Raw genomic sequence first — 6,021 nt, forward strand, 5'->3', positions numbered from 1 at the left:
TTTTAATTATAAACACACATATATAATTATTTATACACTATATTTCATATAAAAGGAAAAACAAGTCCATATGGTCATTATACACAAGTGTAAAAAAAAATTATTTTAGCCCAAAGAGGTAGACATATCTATGTACGTATGTCTGCTCTGCAGACCCATCCCAATGTTCTCCTACATCCTCCTTCTTCCATCCCACATCTACTTCTGTTGCCTTTCCTCTCCCCCTTCCATCTCTAGTCAGGAGCTTGGTTTCAGTCCAAGCTTGGGTTCAGCCAAACCCAGAAGTAAGCTGCCATTCCTGGGCCAATCAGCTGCAGTCAGAACATTCCCCACCCCATAGCAGCACATACACAAAGGGGTGAGGATTCTTATGACACCATTGGCCTAACATAGCCGCCATCACTGCCCCTTCTTGTAAGTTGAGCTAGGGGGTTGGGGAAGGAATTCCCCATTTGTAGTTCAATGGCCTGCCACTGAGAGCTTCTTTCCAAGTATAGCTAAAGATTGGCTAAGACCGAACTTAGAGCTGAACCTAAGTTCTAAGTTTCGTTTTTTTTTTTCATTTTATATTTATAATGTTATAGCGTTATGCTGTTGGGTTATTAATTAAACGGTATAGGTTGGGAGGGAGGTGAGGAAATTCTCCCCCTTTTTTTTTTCTTCTTTCTTCTTTTCCCCTCCCCCCTTCCCCGCCCCAACTCTTGGCCTCCTGTCAGGGCTGGCTTAGCCCTTCCTCCTCTGGGCTGGCTGCTCAGCTGTCGGCTAATTGCCAGCTCTCTTCTCTCTCCACAGTTACCAGCTGTTCCCGATGATGCTCGTCTGGCCTGCCTATATAAAGTCTTCCAGCTCATTTCTCCTTTGCCTTCACGTTTGGTCACATCGCTAGGAACCATCGCCTGCTGTTTGTTTCAAGACTGGCTTGCTGACATCCCTCCTGCCTTCCATCCTGCTTGCAGTTGCTCTCCTTGGATCCCTGACTTCCGGCCTGGCTGATTACCCGATCTGGTTTATGAACTTTGGACTGGCTGACTATCCGATCTGGCTACTGGACTCTGGCTATGCTTGACTACACTTTTTCCTATTTATCTTTTTATTTTTATTAATAAACAAGTGTGATTAGATTGTACTTCTGCCTCTGTCTGTTTCATGGTTCCGGACACCTCCTTATGTTTTTTCTTTTCTCTTCTTTTTGTTTTTTTGTTTGTTTTTGCCTATATGTGCTTTATTAAGGGGAGATGTTATAATAAATAAAGACGGACACGTCTTCTCAGAGGGAGGTTACCTTTAAACCCCCAAGTTAGTGACCTTACTAATAAGGGTAGACTTAAAGAAGTCAATTAGGTAGAGAGAGGTTGATACGGTTGGGTGTTTTGAGTTCGAGTGTGAGTGAGAGTAAAAGTGAGAACTGCGGGATGTTAGTATTTGAAAAATCTTTTTATTTATTTATTTATTTATTTTTTTAGAAAGTTCTCCCCTACTCTTCTCACATCTGCTCCTGTTGCCTTCTCTCCACCCCAGTTTTGGGACAAGGTCATTTAACATCCAAGGCAAAAATGCCAAATCCCTCTTCTCTCTATGAGATGTGACATACTTCAGCAGCCTGGGGTTCAGGTCCTGTCCTTTTTTGCACTTCCTCTGAAGGTCACCGAGGGTGACTGATTCTTCTGCTTAACTCTTAGCCCGGCCATGCTCACTCTGCTCTCAGACAGTGAAATTAACTAACACGGCCTTTTTGCTCTCCTCTCCTGTTATTTAGAGATAAAAGAAAAGGTCTGGTGTCCCCAGTGACACACTTCCATCCCTGTAACATATAACAAACAACAAAGGATTCGCCCTGGGACTTTAAAGGAAGTGGGTACTGTTTCCGCCAGTAAACATAACAGTAGTAAATATAGTATATGGTTTATTCAAATACAATTGTTTACATGGATAAATAACACCAACGGTTGTTAATTAAAAAAAAAAATATAAACAAGGAGTATTGGTACATAAATGTAGAAGTAGTACATGGTACACGGGCATCATACTACCCGACTAGTTTCATGAGATACAGCTCGCTCTTCAGGGGTGGATGTGTGTAACAATGTACCACTGAGCTTGGCCATGGCTCCAGGTGTGCGGCCTCGAGACGGCGGCAGCAGATGCCTCCCCAGGGAGCTGAGGGGGCAGAATCAAATGGGACCCCACCCAGGGCCAAACGGAGAGCAGGCATGGCAAAGGTGTAGTGATGTATCCCTAGGGTCCTCGTTGGTCGATAAAAAGTATAGGCTGAGTAAGGTGAATATCCTAAGTATAAAAGTAATGAGACACAGCAAGCAAGCAACCTCCCCTCCTGTTATTTATTCATCCTTGGTCTGGTCCTACATGCTGCTTTTTTTTTGTCCCAGTTCTCCTTACTGCTTATCCATTGTCCCACTGATAGTCATGTCTTCTCTATAACAAATAGATAATAACGAATTCCTTCCACAGGCGGTGGTCTCAGCAAGGGGGGGAATTGATAGTTTCAAGAAACTATTAGATAAGCACCTGAACGACCGCAACATACAGGGATATACAATGTAATACTGACATATAATCACACACATAGGTTGGACTTGATCGACTTGGGTCTTTTTTCAACCTCACCTACTATGTAACTAAGTAAGTTTCAGTCCCAACCCTGCGCTGCTCTCTTGCTTCTGGATAGGCCAGCCAGATGAGCCCAGGATAGTCCCCATCTCTGGCCTAGCAGCCCGGGAAAAACAGCACACGTCCACCCAGACAGCCATCCAGGTGGCACAGATCACCTGTCTCCACCCAAATATATAGGCTCTCCTTGCAGGCCAAGGGATTCAAGAATATCCCTGTCTATTGGCTGAAACACCCCACATACCCATAATCTGACCTTGCATTGCCCTTCTCATATCTAATACCAAATACCTGGCCACCTAGTGGTAGAAAAGAAAAGTACAACAAGGCCAAACTTTGGGAAAAATCAATAGATCTCTATAAATCAACCAGGATAACTACTCCTGGCAAGTCAATTTGTGAGGAGCAACCCTACCTAAACTCCAGGGTGCTACACAATAAATTGAGGTTTTTTCTTATGGGCTTCACTATGTGCCTCTTCATTTTCCTTTTATGGGAATTATCGCTCCTGTCACTGGAGTTGATTGGTGGTTTAATGGAAACTACAGAGGATCCTTATACCTTGTGAGCTCCCAATTTGGATTGTGGTGACCGTTTTAATGATGCTACCTGCCTAAGCGTTTGAATGAGTTATATATACATATATATATACATACATATATACCATATGCTTGTTATTCACCTGTTTCTGGTAAGAAGGTATATTTGTCAGCACGGTGGTGTGTGTTTATAATTGCACTGAAGTTGGTGAGAGGTTCTTCATTTCTACGTTCACCTGTACCCACCGTCTCCTCGTCTGTCTTTTTACCTTCCGCGCTGCAATTGGACTTTATTATATTTTGATACACTGCAATTTATTCATAGTTCAATACTCTTGATATATTCTTGCACGGATATTATCCCTTGGTGAGTGTTACAGTCAGAGGACTGGGAGGCATGCCTTAAGGGACTGGGTGCCAGCAGTCTGGTATGGATGCAAAGCAAGTCTGGGAGGACTGTGGTGGAGTAGCCAGGAGGGCTAGTGAAAGGGAAAGCTGCAGACTGGCAGTGCCTGAAGAGGTGGTGCTGGGAGCAGTAGCCATGGAAATAGGACAGCTAAGAACTAATGCCGCGTACACACGACCAGACTTTTTTTAGACGGACTTGGTCCGGCGGACAATCCGACGGACTTTGCAGCTGAGGTCCGCCGGACTTTCAAACGAAACGGACTTGGCCACACACGATCACTCCAAAAGTCCGATGGATTCGAACGTGATGAAGTAGAATAAGGATGTTCATAGCCAGTAGCCAATAGCTGCTCTAGCGTCGGTTTTAGTCCGTTGGACTAGCACACAGACGACCGGATTGTCCTCTAAAAGCCGAGTCCGGTGGACAAATTTGAAGCCAGTCTTATTTCTAGGTTCACCAGACTTTTGGGAAGAAAAAGTCTGCTGGAGCCCACACACGATTGAATTTTCCAACAGACTCTGGTCCGCCGGAAAGTCTGATCGCGTGTACGCAGCATTAGACCACTTTTCTGCCACACTACTGAAGGGGCCCGCGATCCCTGCCTGCAAAGGGCATTTATTCTGGATCTGACTGCGTTGGATCATCTTTTCAGTGATAGCTGGTCCTGGGAGATGTAGTTCTACAAGCAAGTTTGTGCTGGAGGTAGAAGAAGAGAAGTGTATATACTGTGTATATATAGTTATCTCCCTGGAGAATTCTATCTGTGCTGATCAAGTGGGCATCCCACAATAACCCTATGCCCTATCCAAGTTCAACTCCCCTAATAAAATACAAAACAATACAAGCTGCAAGGACTGATTCCTGACTCCAGCATGTGTGGAAAATTCATGTGCCTGGCTGTGCAGGGTGGGAGATACCAACATTCATACAGACCAGAAGCAGAGACTATTAGGTAATTGCTTCTGTGTTCTGGCTGTTTAACTGTAGCTGTTCATATCTTCTTGATCTGTATTCTAGTGATTGACACGTGTCCTATTATTATTATTTCACATGCACAGTGCCAGATAGCTAGGTCTGTGCCACTGTATGTGTGTAGTGGTCACCTTCCAGTATATTAGTAGGTGAACCCGTTTAGTAGAACAGAGTTTATATGCAGCTCCTGTCATTTAACCGCTTGCTGACCAGCCGCCATCATTATACTGCGGCAGGTTGGCACGAACCCAGGAACGGTTGCAGCTCTACGTCGGCTCGCGGGATTGGGATAGCAGGCGTGGCCGCTGCACAGCGGGGGTGCTGATGCTTGTAGCTGACGGTTGCGATGACCGCTGGCCACGAGCGACTGTGAGCAGGAGACACAGAACAGGGAAGAGTGTGTGTAAACACACACTTTCCTGTTCTGTTCTGAGAGCAGTGACAGATCGTGTGTTTAGACATGTGCGATTTTGTTTTGTACGAATCAAAAATTTGCACGAATTTCCGGAAATTCGTACATTCGTGAGGATGCGAAATACAACATTTTATGCATACGAATTTTGTATGAAATTTTGTTTACGAATTTCGGATAATTTTATCATAACGAACTTTCGTTATTGATACGAAAAGTTTACGAACCTAACGAAAATTCATATTTTTCGTACGGATCCAAACTGAATTTTGGACACGAATTAACAGAACGGAACAAAACAAAACAAATTTATCGACGGCGCCCATGTCTAGTTCCTATTAGCTAGGAACCATGATCCGTCACTTCCTCTAGGTCAGTCCCCTCCGCCTTCAGTTGGAATCACCTCCCAGGGAACACAGTTAACCCCTTGATTGCCCCCTAGTGTTAACCCTGAATTGGAAACTACTAGGGAGGAACTACACCACAGAGTTGATAAGCTTAATCTGAGTTCCAGTACTATACCACAGTCCCTGCTGGTAAGAAGTTCCGTTCCAGGCTGGTTGGACCACAGTTGAGGGATACCTCTGTGGCTGATGATCCTGTCTTCAAGTCTCTGACACAAACACAGGAGCCACATCATCCTCAGGGGCCCCCTGTAACTGGAATAACAGTGCTACTGCAACATTTATTTGGAGGTATCTCTATTAATATACCCGGACATATATGCACAATTCCACCAGGACTCTTACCAGACCCTTTGCTGATAATATTTGGTTGTACATTGGATGTATGTACTGTTATTATTGTCTTTCCATAGCTTTTAGTATTTCCACACTGGTGTACGTCGTCTATATACCTAATGGGGTAGGGAAGGGAAGGGTTGAGAGGGTGGATAAGAGCAGTGTGGATCATTATATCACGGCTGTGATGTGATGATCCATACTTGTTGATGATCTCTTGGTTGGATTACCCTCTCTATTGCCTAAATGTATCCTAGTTGCTGTAAGTGCATTATTTTAGCTTTAACCTCTTGCTTACCGGGCACTTGAACCCCCCTTCCT

The sequence above is a fragment of the Lithobates pipiens genome, unplaced genomic scaffold, assembly GCF_037356315.1.
Source record: "Lithobates pipiens isolate NorthernLeopardFrog02 unplaced genomic scaffold, aLitPip1_a1.2 Scaffold_44, whole genome shotgun sequence".
NCBI classification, from domain to species: Eukaryota; Metazoa; Chordata; class Amphibia; order Anura; family Ranidae; genus Lithobates; species Lithobates pipiens.